Raw genomic sequence first — 17054 nt, forward strand, 5'->3', positions numbered from 1 at the left:
CAAGCATCTTCTCAAATCACATTGGCATGAAACTAGAAATCAATTGCAACAAAAAATGCAAAGAGATTTGAAAACATGGAGAATAAATAGCATGTTATTGAACAATAAATGAGTTACAATAGAGATCAAGGAAGAAATTAAAAGCTTTCTGGAAACCAATGAAAATGAACACACAACACCACAAAATCTATGGGATGCAGCAAAAGCAGTTCTGAGAGGGAAGTTCATAGCACTATAGGCCTACCTCAAGAAACAAGAAAAATCTCTAGTAGACTATCTAACCTCATAACTTAAAGAACTAGAAAGCAATAAAAAAGAAATCCCAGAGCAAGTAGAAGGAAGGAAATAGTACGATCAGAATGGAAATAAATGATACAAAGACCAAAAAAACAATTCAAAGCATCAATGAAACAAAAAGCTGGTACTTTGAAAAGATAAACAAGATTGATGGACCCTTAGCTACACTCACCAAGGAACAACAAGAGAGAGCCCAAATATACAAAATCAGAAGTGAAAGAGGAGAAATAATAACTGACACCACAGTAATACAAAGGATGGTTAACAAATATTATGAACAATTATACGGCAACAAATTTGACAATCTAAGAAAAATGGACAAATTTCTAGAAATACATAGTCTTCCAAAACTGAACCAGGAAGAGATAGAAAACTTGAACAGACCAAAAACAACAACAAAAAAATTGAAATGTAATCAAGACTCTCCCAGCAAACAAAAGCCTAGGTCCAGACGGTGTCACGGGGGAATTTTACTGAACATTCAAAGAAGAACTAATACCCATTCTCCTCAAACTATTTCAAAAAATTCAAGAAGAAGGAAGACTTCCAATCTCATTTTATGAGATCAGCATAATTCTAATTCCCAAACCAGAAAAAGACATTACAAAGAAAGAAAACTACAGGCCAATATCCCTGATGAACAGAGATCCCAAAATCCTGAACAAAATACTAGCAAATTGAATCCAGCAATACATCAAAAAAAATAATTCACCGTGACCAAGTGGGATTCATCCCAAAGATGCAAGGCTGGTACAATATTCGCAAATCAATAAATGTGATACCCCACATAAACTAAATGAAAGATAAAAATCATATGATCATATCAATAAAAGATAAAAAAAAGCATTCGACAAAATTCAGCACCCCTTTCTGATAAAAATGCTCAGCCATCTGGGAATAGAGGGATCATATCTCAACATAGTAAAGGCCATATATGAAAGATCTACAGCCAACATCATACTCAACGGGCAAAACTTAAAAGCATTTCCCTTAAGAACAGGAACAATACAAGAATGCCCACTTTCACCACTCTTATTTAACATAGTACTGGAAGTCTTAGCCATAGCAATCAGACAGGAAGAAAAAATAAAAGGAATCCAAATTAGAAAAGAGGAAGTGTATCTGTCATTATTCGCAGAGGACACAATACTATACGTAGAAAACCCCAAAGACGTCATCAAAAATTTACTAGACTTAATAAATGAATTTGGCAAAGAAGCAGGATACAAAATTAACGTCAAGAAATCAATGGTGCCCTGGCCGATTTGGCTCAGCGATTGGAGTGTCGGCCTGCAGTACAGAGAGACCCGGGTTTGGTTCCCGCTAAGGGCACATACCTCGGTTGCAGTTTGTCCCCGGCCCCGGTTGGTCGTGCGGGTGGGAGCCACTCGATGTGTCCCTTCACATCAACGTTTCTCTCTCTCTCTCTTCTTCTCTCTCCCTCCCGCTCTATCTGAACAAAAAATGGAAAAGTGTCCTTGGGTGAGGATAAAAAGAAAGGAAAAGAAATGGCATTCTAATATACCAATGATGAACTCACAGAAAGAGAAACTAAAAAAACAATCCCTTTTACCAACATGGCCAAAAATTTAAGATACTAGGAATAAACTTAACCAAAGAAATAAAGGACCTATTCCCAGAAAACTACAAGTCATTAAAAAAAGAAATAGAGGAAAATATACAAACGTAAAACCTTGTCCATGGATTGGAAGAATTAACATCATTAAAATTTTCATACTACCCAAAGCATTCTATAGATTCAATGCAATCCCCATCAAAATAGCAACAACATACTTCACAAAACTAGAACAAATACTTCAAAAGCTTATATGGAATCAAAAAAGACCTTGAATATTCACAGCAATCTTGAAAAAGAACAAAGTTGGAGGGATCACATTACCAGATTTCAGGTTATACTACAAAGCCACTGTAATCAAAACAGCCTGGTACTGGCATAAAAACAGGCAGGTAGATCAATGGAACAGAGTAGAGGGAGGGGAAGAGGGCAATCAGTGCGGGGGAAAGGAGAAACATCTGTAACAAAAATAAATTAATTAATTAATAAAAAAATAAAATATTCAAAGCAACAGCTGTACTTCATAAAAAATTTCTTTATTTCCTTTTATTATTGTTATTATTTTTATTTTCAATGATCGTTGAACTGTTTCTTGGCCTCCTGCCTCCCAGGGGACGCCCCACTTCTGCTGCCTTAATGCCTCAGAACTTGGTGTTGTTGCCCTGGCCGCTTTGGCTCAGTGGTTAGAGCGTCGGCCAGCGGTACAGAGAGACCCGGGTTTGGTTTCCGCTAAGGGCATGTACCTCGGTTGCAGTTTGTCCCCGGCCCTGGTTGGTCATGCGGGTGGTAGCCACTCGATGTGTCCCTTCACGTCGATGTTTCTCTCTCTCTCTCTTCCTCTCTCTCCCTCCCGCTCTATCTGAACAAAAAAATAGAAAAATGTCCTCGGGTGAGAATTGAAAAAAAAAAAAAAAAAAGAACTTGGTGTTGTTAACCTTAGATACCATTTTGCTGTCCACAATCCTGCAGGTGTGGTATTTTGGATGGATTGCATGGGGTTGCTGTTGTCCAGGGCATCACCAAGATCAAAGTCCCCTTTTTCCAAAAGGCAGCTGCAGGTGGCTACATAGACCTCCAGCTTGACCTTGATGTTCAATAGGGCCTCTGCTCCTGGGCCTGGCGCTGCCACTCTGCCCGGGTCTGGGCCAGCTCTGACTCCACGTGCAGCAGGACCTTGTTGAGCTATTCCATCTGCATGGCATAGCACATCTCCACCTCCCTCAGGCTGTTCTTCAAACTGCCCTTCAGATTTCTCAGAGTCCATGTCGAACTCCAAGAACTAGACCATAGGTCTCAGCTCTGTGCATATTATCTCAGTAGCTCCTATCTCAGTGGTCTGCGAGATGACCACTGTGGAGCTCTCCTCAATCTGCTGGGACCAGTACTTCTTCAGCTTCTCTTGGTTCTTCCGAGCCAACTCGTCATTCTGGGCTCTGATACTGAGCAGCAGAGAAAGCCAGCTCTGAGGTTCTGATATCTGGGGGCATTCAACTCCATGGTCAACCCAGAATTGGTGGTCTGGTCTTGTAGATCATTTACTTCCTCCTCATGGTTCTTCTTCTTCTTCTTCTTTTTATTAATTTAATTAATTAATTTATTTTTGTTATAGATGTTTCTCCTTTTCTCCCCACTGATTCCTCCCTACCCCCCTCCCTGCCCTGTCCCCAGCTTTATTGTCCATGTCCATTGTTCATGCACACATGCATATAAGTTCTGTGGTTTATCTCTGCCCCACCCCCCCCCCCTCTTCTGGGGATTGTCAGTCTGTACCCCACTTCCACGTCTCTGGGACTACCCCATTCCTCAGACTGTTATGTTTATTATATTCCACAAATAAGTGAGATTATATACTTGTCTTTCTCAGTTTGGCTTGTTTTGCTTAAGATAATACTTTCCAGGTCCCTCCATGTCATCTCAAAGGATAAGAGATCTTTCTTTCTTACCGCTGCATAGTACTCCATTGTGTATATGTACCACTGCTTTTTTATCCATTCGTCTACTGATGGACGCTTGGGCTGTTTTCAGATCTTAGCTATTGTAAATAGGGTTGCTACAAACATGGGGGTACATATATTATTTCTGATTGGTGTTTCAGGCTTCTTAGGGTATATATTTAGAAGTGGAATCACTGGGTCAAATGGAAGTTCAATTTTTAATTTTTTGAGGTAACACCATAGTGTTTTCTGTAGTGGCTGCACCAGTCTGCATTCCCACCAGCAGTGTACTAGAGTCCCCTTTTCTCCACAACCTCTCCAACACTTGTTGTTTGATGATTTGTTTATGGTGGCCATTCTGACAGGTGTGAGGTGATACCTCATTGTAGTTTTAATTGACATCTCTCTGATGATTAGTGATGTTGAGCATTTCTTCATATGTCTCTTAGTCATTTATATGTTCTGTTTGAAGAGATGTCTATTTAGTTCCTCTGCCCGTTTTTCAATTGGGTTCTTTGTCTTCCTTTTGTTGAATTGTATGAGCACTCTATATATTTTGGAAAGAACCCCTTATTTGATGTATCATTGGCAATTATGCTCTTCTATACAGTCGGTTGCCTTTTCATTTGATGATTGTATCTTTTGCTGTGCAGAAGCTTTTGAGTCTGATGTAGTCCCATGTGTTCATTTTCTCCTTTGTTTCTGTTGCCTTAGGTGATGTATCAGTGAAAATTCTGCTGTGTATCATGTCTGAAATTTTACTGCCTACAGTTTCTTCTTGGATTTTTATGGATTCATGGGTCACATTTATGTCTTTTATCCATTTTGAGTTTATTCTTGTGTATGGTGTAAGTTGATGGTCTAGTTTTATTTTTTTGCATGTAGCTGTCCAATTTTCCCAACATCATTTATTAAAGAGGATGTCTTCACTCCACTGTATGCTCTTGCCACCTTTGTGAAATATTAATTGAACATATTTCCTTCGGTCCATTTCTGGGTTCTTTGTTTGGTTCCACTGGTCTATATGCCTGGTCTTGTGCCAGTCCCATGCTGTTTTGATTACAGTGGCTTTGTAGTATAACCTGAAATCTGGTAATGTGATCCCTCCTACTTTGTTCTTCTTTTTCAAGATTGCTGTGGCTATTCAAGGTCTGTTTTGGTTCCATATAAGCTTTTGAAGTATTTGTTCTAGTTTTGTGAAGTATGTCATTACTATTTTGATGGGGATTGCATTGAATCTATAGAATGCTTTGGGTAGTATGAACATTTTAATGACGTTAATTCTTCCAATCCATGAACAAGGTATGTGCTTTCACTTTTTTATATCTTCCTCTATTTTTTTTTTTTTTTTTTTCAAATGACCTGTAGTTTTCTGCAAATAGGTTCTTTATTTCTTTGGTTAAGTTTATTCTTAGGTATCTTAATTTTTTTGCAGCAATGGTAAGTGGGATTGTTTTTTTAGTTTCTCTTTCTGTGAGTTCATCATTGGTATATAAGAATGCCATTGATTTCTTGACATTAATTTTGTATCCTGCTACTTTGCCAAATTCATTCATTAAGTCTAGTAAATTTTTGATGGATTCTTTAGGGTTTTCTACGTATAGTATCATGTCATCTGCAAATAATGACAGTTTCACGTCCTCCTTTCCAATTTGGATTTCTTTAATTTTTTTTCCTGTCTGATTGCTGTGGCTAAGACTTTCAGTACTATGTTAAATATGAGTGGCAAAAGTGGGCATCCCTGTCTTGTTCCTGTTCTTAAGGGAAATGCATTTTGTTTCTGCCCATTGAGTATGATGTTGGCTGTAGGTCTTTCATATATGACCTTTATTATGTCGAGATATGATCCCTCTATTCCCACATTGCTGAGCATTTTTATCAGAAATGAATACTGAATTTTGTCGAAGGCTTTTTTGGTATCTATTGATTTGATCATGTGGTTTTTTTTGTTTTGTTTTTTTGTACAGACAGAGTGGGAGGGAGAGAGAGGAAGAGAGAGAGAGGGAAACATCGATGCGAAAGTGACACATCGAGTGGCTGCCACCCGCACGACCAACCAGGGCCGGGGACAAACTGCAACCGAGGTACATGCCCTTAGCGGGAACCGAACCCGGGTCTCTCCGGACCGCAGGCGGACGCTCTAACTGCTGAGCCAAATCGGCCAGGGCGATCATGTGTTTTTTTTTGTTTTTTTTTTTTATCCTCACCCGAGGATATTTTTCCATTTTTTGTACAGATAGAGTGGGAGGGAGAGAGAGGAAGGGAGAGAGAGAGAGAGAAACATCGACGTGAAGGGACACATCGAGTGGCTGCTACCCGCACGACCAACCAGGGCCGGGGACAAACTGCATCCAAAGTACGTGCCCTTAGTGGGAACCGAACCCGGGTCTCTCCGGACCGCAGGCCGATGCTCTAACCGCTGAGCCAAACCGGCCAGGGCGATCATGTGGTTTTTATTCTTCATTTTATTTATGTGGTGTATCACATTTATTGATTTGCGAATATTGTACCAGCCTTGCATCTTTGGAATGAATCCCACTTGGTCAAGGTGAATAATTTTTTTGATGTATTGCTGGGTACGATTTGCTAGTATTCTGTTCTGGATTTTGGGATCTATTTTCATCAGGGATATTGGCCTGTAGTTTTCTTTCTTTGTAATGTCTTTTTCTGGTTTTGGAATTAGAATTATGTTGCCCTCATAAAACGAGTTTTGAAGTCTTCCTTCTTCTTGAATTTTTTGAAATAGTTTGAAGAGAATGGGTATTAGTTCTTCTTTGAATGTTCAGTAAAATTCCCCCGTGAAGCCGTCTGGGCCTGGGCTTTTGTTTGCTGGGAGAGTCTTGATTACATCTTCCATTTCCTTAGTTGTTATTGGTCTTTTCAAGTTTTCTGTCTCTTCCTGGTCCAGTTTTGGGAGACTATGTGTTTCTAGTAATTTGTCCATTTTGCTTAGATTGTCCAATTTGTTGCCATATAATTGTGCATAACATTTGTTCACAATCCTTTGTATTACTGTGGTGTCAGTTATTACTTCTCCTCTTTCACTTCTGACTTTGTGTATTTGGGTTCTCTCTTTTTGTTTCTTGGTGAGTCTAGCTAAGGGTCCATAAATCTTGTTTTTGTTTTTAAAGAACCAGCTCTTTGTTTCATTGATCCTTTGATATGTTTTTTTGACTCTATGGCCTTCATTTCTGCTCTGATCTTTACTATTTCCTTCTACTTGCTCTGGGGTTTCCTTTTTGTTTGCATTCTAGTTCTTTAAGTTGTGACGTTAGAAAGTCTACTAGAGATTTTTCTTGTTTCTTGAGGTTGGCCTGTAGTGGTATGAACTTCCCTCTCAGAACTGCTTTTGCTGCATCCCATAGATTTTGTGGTGTTGTGTGTTCATTTTCATTGGTTTCCAGAAAGTTTTTAATTTCTTCCTTGATCTCCTCGGTACCCCATTAGTTGTTTCATAACAAGCTATTTAGCCTCCATGTGTTCAAATGTCTTTGCGTGTTTTTATTGCAATTGATTTCTAGTTTCATGCCATTGTAATCTGAGAAGATGCTTGATATGATTTCAATCTTCTTGAACTTGTAGAGACTTAGTTTGTGTCCTAATGTATTGTATCTTTCAGAATGTCCTGTGTGCACTTGAGAAGAATGTGAATTCTCTATTTTGGGGTGTAATTCTCTGTAGATATCTATTAAATCCATTTGGTCTAGTGCTTCATTTAGAGTCTTTGTTTCCTTGCTAATTTTTTTATTTAGAGGATTTATCCAGTGATGTCAGCGGGGTGTTGAAGTCCCCTGCTATGATTGTATTGCTATCGATTTCTCCTTTGAAGTCTTCCAGAAGATTTTAAATATATTTTGGTCCTCCTATATTTGGTGCATATAAGTTTACCAAGATTATATCTCCCTGTTGGATAAATCCTTTCAATATTATGTAGTGGCCTTCTGGTCTCTAGTTATGGCCTTCATTTTGAAATCTATTTTTATCAGTTATGAGTATTGCTACCCCAACTTTTTTTTCCTTTCCATTTGCTTGGAAGATTTTTCTTCATCCTTTCACTTTCTACCCATGTGAGTCTTTTGTTGTGATATGGGTCTCTTGTAAACAATATTTAGATGAGTCATGCTTTCTTATCTAATCATCTACTCTGTGTCTTTTTATCGGGGGCATTAGATCCATTTACATTTAAGGTGATTATTGATATGTATTTATTTATTGCCATTTTTGTTTTGTGTGGTTATATTTTTCTTCCCATTTCTCCTGCTAATTACAGCAGTCCTTTTAACATTTCTTGCAGTGCTGGTTTGGTGCTAATATATTCCCTTAACCTTTTTTTTTTTTTTTTTGTCTGGGAAGCTCTTTATTTTGTTGTAACCCAGGAGATCGACCAAATTCAGACGCCGAGATGGGGTTTAATAAAAGGAGTTTATTGAGCTAAGTCCGCAGGCACCTGCAGTATGTCCCACACAGGAGTAACTGCGGCCCCGGAGAGCTAAAATGGCTCCTTTTTATAGGATTTTGTAAGGGGGTTGCTACGTGTAAGCAAGCATGTTACAGAAGCGGAATTTAGCAGTTAGTTAATTACCTGTTACTCAGTTTCCCAGACATCTCAAAGGTCAAGATGTTTTCAATAGATTATCCCTGGTGCCGCCCAGGATTACTCAAGGGTTAGTTATTACCCCAGGGCTAGCGATTACTTAAGGATTAGTTAGTGAAGAATGTTCTTCAGTAAAAGAGTAAACTGACAACCCCTTTGGTTGTCTGAAGGCCTCTGGGAGTTTGGTCAATGGCACTGAGTTATAACAATTTGACCTTCTCTTTTGAATGATAGCCTTGGTGGGTAGAGTAGTCTTGGATTTAGATCTTGTTTTTCATGACCTTGATTACCTCATGCCATTCCCTTCTGGCCTCTAGTGTTTCTGTTGAGAACTCAGCTGACAGCCTTAAGGGGGTTCCTTTGTAGGTAACCTGTTGCTTATCTCTTGCTGCTTTTAGGATTCTCTCTGTGTTTAATTTTTGGCATTTTGATTACTATGATTACTATGTGTCTTGGTGTGGGCCTGTTTGGGTTCTTCTTACTTGGGACTCTCTGTGCTTCTTGAACTTGAATGCCTTCTTCCTTCACCAAATTAGGGAAGTTTTCTGTCACTATTTCTTCAAATATATTCTCTAACCCTTGCTCATTTTCTTCTTCTTTGGGGACTTGTATGATGCAAATATTATTATGTTTCGAGTTGTGCCACAGTTCTCTTAAGCTGTCTTCCTGTTTTTTAATTGTTTTTTCCTTTTGGTTTTCTGATTGGTTGATTTTTTTTACCCTGTCTTCTAATTCACTTCTCTGGTCCTCTGCTTCCACTACTCTGTTGTTTAGATCTTCCAATGTGTTCTTTATTTCTGATATGTCATTTTTCATTTCTTCTTGGTGGTTTTTAATTTCCAACTGGTTGATGTTCAACATATCTATGTCTTTACTCATGGTGCTCATGTCCTTACACATGCCTTTGAGCTTCCCCAAGATCTTGGCTCTGAATTCTAGTTCTGTTAACTTGCTTAACTGCACTTCATTTATTTCATCTTCGGTAGAGGTCTCTTGTTCTTTTATTTGGCATTTGTTTCTTTGTTTTACCATTTTGGCTATCCCAGTGGACTTTGGAGCCTGCCAAATGTTTCCTGTGTGTGTTGGTGTTCTGCTGTTTGTGGCACCCTCTATTGGGTTTGGATGAGCATGGGAGGAACCACGTTAAACACCACTGTCAAGTCTTACCTTCCTGGGCAGAATTGCGAGCCCAGGAATGGTTCAGTTATTTTCTAGCTTTTTGCCTGGAGGCTATTAGTCACAGTTACTTGAAGAGCCTTGGCTTCTCAGTTGAATGAAAAACTCTCTTGGGTGTTCAGGGTTAGGGGATTTTCCGAGGGTGGGGCAGATGCTAGTTGTTAATGAGCCTCAATTCGAATTTCAATGGCCACTGGGTGGGGTTAAATCTTCGAGGGTGGGGCTGCCACCTCTCCCCAGATCCCTGAAAGGAGTATGATGAGCACTGTCCTGTGTGGCTGCAACTCAGCAAAAGCTCTGAGCGCCCTCCAAATCCCGAGTGTCCTCACACAGTTCCAGTCCAGTCTGCATTCCCTCTGCCGGAGCCCAAGGTGAGTGGCTGTGGCTATTTTAGCTTCTTTCTCGGCTCTGCGCTGTGGAGCCGCTTGGGAGTGTAACCCTGAGGGCACTGCTCACAGGTAAGGCCTCTGCTCTCTGTGGGCTCCCAGCCCCCTTCGCGTGCCTCCGCAATCCTACCAGGATCGAGTCAGTGTCCCCAGTTATATGGTCCTCTAAGCTGCTTTTCTGTTGCTTTTTCCTGATGATTTGTCTTTATCTTCATTGTAATTCCAGTTTGGTCCTGGGAGATGGTCTATGTAGCTTCCATTCACTCTGCCGCCATTTTGGAATCAGTCCTCCTCATGGTTCTTCTTGAAGAGCATTTCCTCCTTGAGAGCCTCAATCTTTGTCTCCAGGTGCAGCTGAGTGATATTAGTTTCATCAGTGACCTTTAGGGGCCCACTGATGTCACTCTTCCAGTCTAATGCATGGCTAGCTCTATCTCATACTTGATTCTAAAGTCATCAGCAGCAATCTGAAGAATAATGTGGGCATTATCCATAGAACTTGAAAAGATCTGAGCCCTGAGGTCCTTGATGGCCTTGAAATAATGCCCGTAGTCTCTGACCTGGGGTCTCTTCTCCAGGTGTTCCCAGATTTCGCTATCCAGTCTGATTATCAGCCTCCAGGTTTCTCACCCTCTTCAGGTAAGAGGCCAGGTGGTTATTCAGGCATTTCACAGTCTCCTTCTTGCTCTGGATACCCCCTAAATCTGCCAGACCCCCTTGTGCATTTCCCAGTCAGGCCCTTGTACCCCCAGCTGCCCTGCACACTGATGGAGTGGGACATGGAAACCTAGGAGCCCAATCCCCCAGTGCCTGCATAGACATGGGCTGTGCTGCTAGCTGGCCGTTGGCTGTGCGACTACATGGAGCCCAGCATCCAGCAGTTTGTGGAAAAGCTGGAGCAGGTGCTGAAGCTCATGTTGTTCAGGGAGGAAGGCGAGAGGCCCAGACTCAGGTTGGAGCAGCAGTGAGTGCCAACTCTGCGACTCAAGTTCTATGTTTCCATTGTTTTTGTTATTTTTCTTGTGAGTTTTTAGGAGGGAGTGAAGAAAAATGAGAGTGTTTAATCTATTAAGTTTAACCAGACTTTCCATAAACTCATTTTAGAGTTAGAAAAAATCTCAGAAATCATCCAGTTCAGAGGTCCTTAGCCTGGATTTTATGAGGTTTAGAACCGTCTTCTCCCCAAATTATATGCAAAATTGTGTGTGGAAATCTTGTGTCTGTTTTCCTGGGAAGAAGATCTATAGCTCTTATCAGATTCTCAAAAATTAACATCCCTTGATAGTCACAGTTGAGGCAATTGTGATTAAGAGAGACAAGGTCAGACATCTCCTAGATTCTATGTGTGTGACAACCAAAAAACCTTGGTTCTTAGTATAGAGGTCATCTAAGGGAAGAGTTTTTTAAGCTATGAGATTTCTGACTCCGGTTTTCCTCAGCACACTCTCGGGTATATAAATATGGACAAGGGTGAAATCTTTGCTCTTCCCCACCTGAAGATCTTCTCCCTCGTTTAGTGATAGTTTTGTCTTCCATTGTGGGGGAGGGTCATTTTCCTTGAGGGAATGGTGTTCATGGTTGTAAATAAGTAGGGGGATCTCAACTTGCTCCTCGCCTGTGCTTATCCCATGTTTGGCCATTCTGGGACATCTATGTCACAGGCTCCCCTAAATTTGAAAGGCCTCCAGGAGTCTATCTACATAGCAGCCTGAGAAGTCTGCTGAGCAATAACTCATCCTAAAGAAATAGAGGCAGCCTGGGGTTGATTCGAGGTATTCTTCATTCAACTCTTAAGAATTTAAGACTGAAGGTATTAAGTATTATTCCCTATATTGGTATACTGTTTGTTCTTTGACAGCTTCAGGATGCTTCTATGGCAAGGAGAGAGTCTCAGAGGATGTGGCAGTCACCTTAGGGAGCCAGGAAAGCAGGAAAATGGTGTTTGTTGTTCGGTAGCTGGGAGAAATGTAATCATTGCTCATTTGATACCTCCTAGGGAGGGAGGGTGCATTTGGGGTCTGACAATTGCTATTGCAAGCCTCTTATTTGGTTGAGGCAGGGGAAACATGGGACACATTTGTCATGTGTAAGGGCACCTGTGGTTGTAGAAACGACATGTCCTTTTGTGCTTTGACTTTTCAGATATGCTATCTTATTAAAAATCCTGTAGATAGAACGATCTCCAAGTATCACTGAACCTCTGAGTCCTTTGATGATGGGATTTGAATTTCACCAACAGGAGTGCTGTGATTGGCTTATGAATCATTTTCCACAGAGCCAGGCTACCAACACGTCACCATATGTCACTGTCTGGAGACAGACTCCCCTGTGGTAAGGAAGTATGAAGTGAGGACTGTGGGGCTATGTCCCTCACAACCTAGAAATGCTGATGAGCAGCTCTTCTGCCTACATTATATGCTGCCAGCAACAGCGCTCTCTGGGGGGATTAATACACCCATCAGCCCTCCGGAGTGGGTAGTGACCTCCCCAATGGGAGGACTCTGGCTAATCCCTTAGTTTCTCTGACAGCAGGTCCACAAGGAATCTGTTGCTAGGAATCGAAGGTAGTTGTTACCCTGGCAGCGGAGTGCAGCATTCGTGCGTCCCTTCTGGTCCCCATGTGATCCTTTGCTGTGACGCTTGTGTGTTTATACCCCTGCAAGATTCAGGAAGGTAGAAACAGCCCACATGTGTCCCATATGCCCTCTTCAGGGGGCGAGGCTGGGCCCTCTGGGGGCAGTGTGCTCTCTCCCTTTGGCACACTATCAGAAGTCAACTGATGGGACCTCTTAAGCCAGAGAGGAGCTCTCAGGGAAGACAGCATGATTCCTGAGATGGGCAAAGTGCTGGGTAAGTAAGGGTACCTGCACTTTCAACAAACCAGCCGTCTAAAAGGCTTCTCAACTTTGGGACATATAAGAGGCTGACTATCTTCCTTTTCCAAGTGGCTACGTATGTTGCTGGACAAATCTGAACATCTTATCTGAATTATCTCAGATGTTTCCACACCCCTGCTGTTCTCATTCCCATTGTTTGTTCTTTCCTCACGCATTCAAATGCTTTGAGAGTTCAGGATTGCTGTGCGATGGGCTTCTAGGTGTTCAGGAGTGAGTTGGGGGCATTCTTAGATTGGAGACCAACTCTGTGGTCACTGTTACTCAGCTCTTCCTCATTTCACCCCGATTTATACACTTAGCCATCTCTGCTGGGGGTTTGCCGGCACCTTTTCTCTTTATTATCAGGCTTCAGACTAAAATTTTAGCAATTACACAAAGTGCCACTGAAAACAGGCTCCAGGATTATATTTCTCATAGTTTATAATGGAAGAGATTGCCATCATGACATATTCACAGATATATTTGATCATTTGCAGTTTCCTCCTCCCTCTTGTCCTTCTTCCCCTTCCTTCTTTTCTTAACCAAATATTCTCTTAGCAGATTCCATATCTTAGAGGGCTGCAGAAACATTGGGAAGAATGATCTAATTCAAATGTGTTTTATGCCATTATGTTTCCTCCGAAGCACACATCTTTCATAGACATGCTGTCTTTCACAGCAGCGAGTTATGGTGACTAGAACATCTCAGCCTTTCGCTCCCTGGGAGCCCCAAAGCATTCGCATCTCAGTTGCTCTGCACCCCACCTACCCACGACAGTTTTTGGGGAGTTCCCTTACTCCACATTGTGGAAATTCCCCCACAAGATGCTTTTAATGTATCCATGCAGAGTCCGGGCTAGAGTTCACCACTGGGGCTTCCAAGACCGGGTTGCCACAGCTGCCAGACCGGGACTGTGCTGTTGCTGCTGCGGTCTGGCTGCAGACCCCAGCGAAAGGCTCGGTGCTGCTGCCGCATTGGTGCCCGCAGGCCAGCTGCTGCCATCGCGCCTCGGTGTGGCTCTCGTCTCTGTGCTCCGCCAATGGCGCTTGTGCAAAATGAGGAACAGAGGGCTTTTTTGCTCTGTGTTACAATGCAGACAAAGGGTTCGAGAACGGCTTGGTTGGCCTGAACGCACAGGAAGTTAGACACAGTGCTTTCTTCTGAGTTGAACTGCACAGCTTCTCCTGGAGCCGGGACTTCCACCTGGAACTCTGTCTGGAGTCCGACGCTGCAGCTGCCTTTGAGCCCGGTGAGCGGGGACCTCACTGCCACCAACACCTTGTTATTTGAGATCCCTGCTAATATCTGAGCCAGTTTTGTTTTTGAGGATAAAGAAAATAGAATATTTCTTTCCTTTTTTTTTTCTTTCTTTCTTTTAAACATCATTTTTTTTTTTAACTTCTTCTTTACTGACTTTAGAGAGAGAGGAAGGGAGAGAAAGAGAGAAATAGAAACATCAATGAGAAAGAACATCAATTGGCCGCCTCCTGCATGCCCCCCACTGGGACTTGGGCCCACAACCTGGGCATGTGCCCTCACCAGGAATGGAACCTGTGACCTCTCGGTACATGGGTCGATGCTCAATCACTGAGCCACACTGGCTGGACAGAACGTTTCTTTCTTTCGTTTTGGAAATGGTGGGAAGGTTTGTGCCCCAGAATTTCAAAGTTGTGAGATAGCTGTTAATTCAGAGGCCCAGGGCTCACACATGGTGCTGGGATGCTGGGTGCGCTTGGGTTCTGCTACCAGCTGCTAAATTCACTGCCTTCCAACCCCTTAGGTCCTTTTGCTGAGTTACTGGACCAGATACCTTGCTCCCTTTGGTAAATTTTCTGTTGTCTGTCATACATCTCATTTTGTTTGAGGCTCCCCCAGTTAATCAGACATAGTTGTATACATGTGAAACCTAAGTTTCAAGTACCGCAGTTCATTTTAAGAGATCCTGTGTCTGTAGGAGGATGAAGGTGGCTGGCTCCTCCTTCTCCCTACCCTGGCTGTGTCTGGGTCCCAGCGCCCGCCCTGACACACCCTGCATTTTCAGCCAGCTGCAGTTCCGGTTTCAGACTAGGTATTTACCTGCAGCTCCGCCCTCAGCACACTGTCCTCTCATCTCCCTTTCTCCTCCCATGCCTTGTCTACCATCCTTGACGTCTCCCCCTCCCCAACAGGCCTCTCAGAATAGCCACCGGACTGCTCCATGTTCTTTGCCTTAACCAGTGATTGGTCTAGCTCTCCCCATGGCCTTCTTTCTTTTTCCTCAGAAAGAGAGTGTAAATTATGTATAAACACGTTTCACACCTCACAACACACAATTACCTATTTCTCACAACTTTTTCCACCTCTGTAGGGCAGATGAACTGATAAACTATTTCAAACATTCAGGAATCTACAGAAACTAATATAACCAGTGCCTACATTTAACAAATGTGAACATTTGACCATCTTAAGATATTTTGAAATACAGAGGGCAGGGGAAGCAGGGAGGAGGATTTAAATGGTAAAAAAAAGGAGGGCCATCTGTAATAAAAAAAATTAATTGATTAAAAAAAGATATTTAGAAATAAATACAATATTACAAGATGTAGCCAAAGTCCTCTACTTCTCCCCAGCCCATAACTCCTTAAGCCTCTCAGAAGTAACTGTTCCTGAGATACAGTCTTTCCTTCCCAGCAATGCTTTATGCATTGTGTTTACATGTGTATCCATATGTATACATGATATTATTCTATAGGTTTAAAAATTAAACAAATTGCCCTGGCTGGTTTGGCTCAGTGGTTAGAGCGTCAGCCTGTGGTACAGAGAGACCCGGGTTTGGTTCCTGCTAAGGGCATGTACCTCGGTTGCAGTTTGTCCCCGGCCCTGGTTGGTCGTGCGGGTGGCAGCCACTCGATGTGTCCCTTCACATCGATGTCTCTCTCTCTCTCTCTGTTCCTCTCTCTCCCTCCCGCTCTATCTGAACAAAAAATGGAAAAATGTCCTCGGGTGAGGATAAAAAAAAAAAAATTTAAGCAAATTATATTGAGTACATAACATATTCTGACTTGATAATTCAAACTTGTTTTCTGTTTTTTCTATTTTATTCATCAGTTTATTTTGTTCATTAGATTCCACATTAAGTGAGATCATGTGATATTTATCTTTCCCTGACTGACTTATTTCGCTTAGCTTAATACTCTCCAGGTTCTTCCATACTATCTCAAAGGGTAATAGATCCTTCTTTTTTATAGCTGCGTAGTATTCCATTGTGTAAATGTACCACAGCTTTTATTTTATCCACTCACCCACTGATGGGCAGTTGGGCTGTTTCCAGATCTTAGTTATTGTAAATAATGCTGCTATGAACATAGGGGTACATATATTCTTTCTGATTGATGTTTTAGTATTCTTGGAATATATTCCTAGAAGTGGAATCACTGGGTCAAATGGCAGTTCAATTTTTAATTTTTTGAGGAAGCACCATAGTATTTTCCACAGTGGCTGCACCAGTCTGCATTCCCACCAGCAGTGTACTAGAGTCATCTTTTCTTCACACTCACCAACACTTGTTTGATGATTTGTTGATGGCAGCCATTCTGGCAGGTGTGAGGTGACACCTCATTGTCGTTTTAATTTGCATCTCTCTGATGATTAGTGATGTTGAGCCTTTTTCTTGTCTCTTGGCCATTTGTATGTCCTGTTTGGAGAAATGTCTATTCAGGTACTCTGCCCATTTTTAAATTGGATTGTTTGTCTTCCTTTTGTTGAGCTACATGAGTACTTTATATATTTTGGACATTAACCCTTTATCCTATTTATCAGTTACAAATATGTTCTCCCACACAGTGGGTTCCCTTTTCATACCTTTTAATCCATTGATTTTCAGATAGAGTGGAAGGGAGGGAGGGAGAGAAAGGGAGAGAAAGATTGATGTGTGAGAGACACATTGATTGGTTGCCTCCTGCACAACCCCAACTGGGCTGGGAATTGAACCTGCAACCCAGGTATATGCCTTTGACCAGAAATTGAACCTGTGGTCCTTGGGTCTGAGGGCTGATGCTTCAACCACTGAGCCAAACTGGCCAGGTTGGTTCTCTTTCCATTTTGATGCTTGTTTCTTTTGCTGTGCAGAAGCTTATAGTTTGATGTAGTCCCATTTCTTTCATTTTTTTCTTTGTTTCTCTTGTCCTAGGTGATGTACTGGTGAAAATTCTGCTACGTGAGATGTCTGAGATTTT

At 41.8% G+C, this 17054-nt stretch overlaps 1 long non-coding RNA gene and 1 pseudogene across 1 annotated transcript; one reads left to right on the forward strand and one right to left on the reverse strand.

Moving 5' to 3' along the window:
• Positions 1-2306: 2306 nt before the first annotated feature.
• On the reverse strand, positions 2307-10879 carry LOC118625670 (annotated as a pseudogene).
• A 1333-nt stretch (positions 10880-12212) lies between these two features.
• LOC118642803 lies at positions 12213-17049 on the forward strand. The gene is made up of 3 exons (XR_004961797.1): positions 12213-12294; positions 14621-14663; positions 17009-17049. It is a non-coding gene; the product is annotated as an uncharacterized LOC118642803 (long non-coding RNA).
• Positions 17050-17054: the final 5 nt, after the last annotated feature.

This window comes from Molossus molossus, unplaced genomic scaffold, assembly GCF_014108415.1.
Source record: "Molossus molossus isolate mMolMol1 unplaced genomic scaffold, mMolMol1.p scaffold_m16_p_1, whole genome shotgun sequence".
Lineage (NCBI taxonomy): Eukaryota > Metazoa > Chordata > Mammalia > Chiroptera > Molossidae > Molossus > Molossus molossus.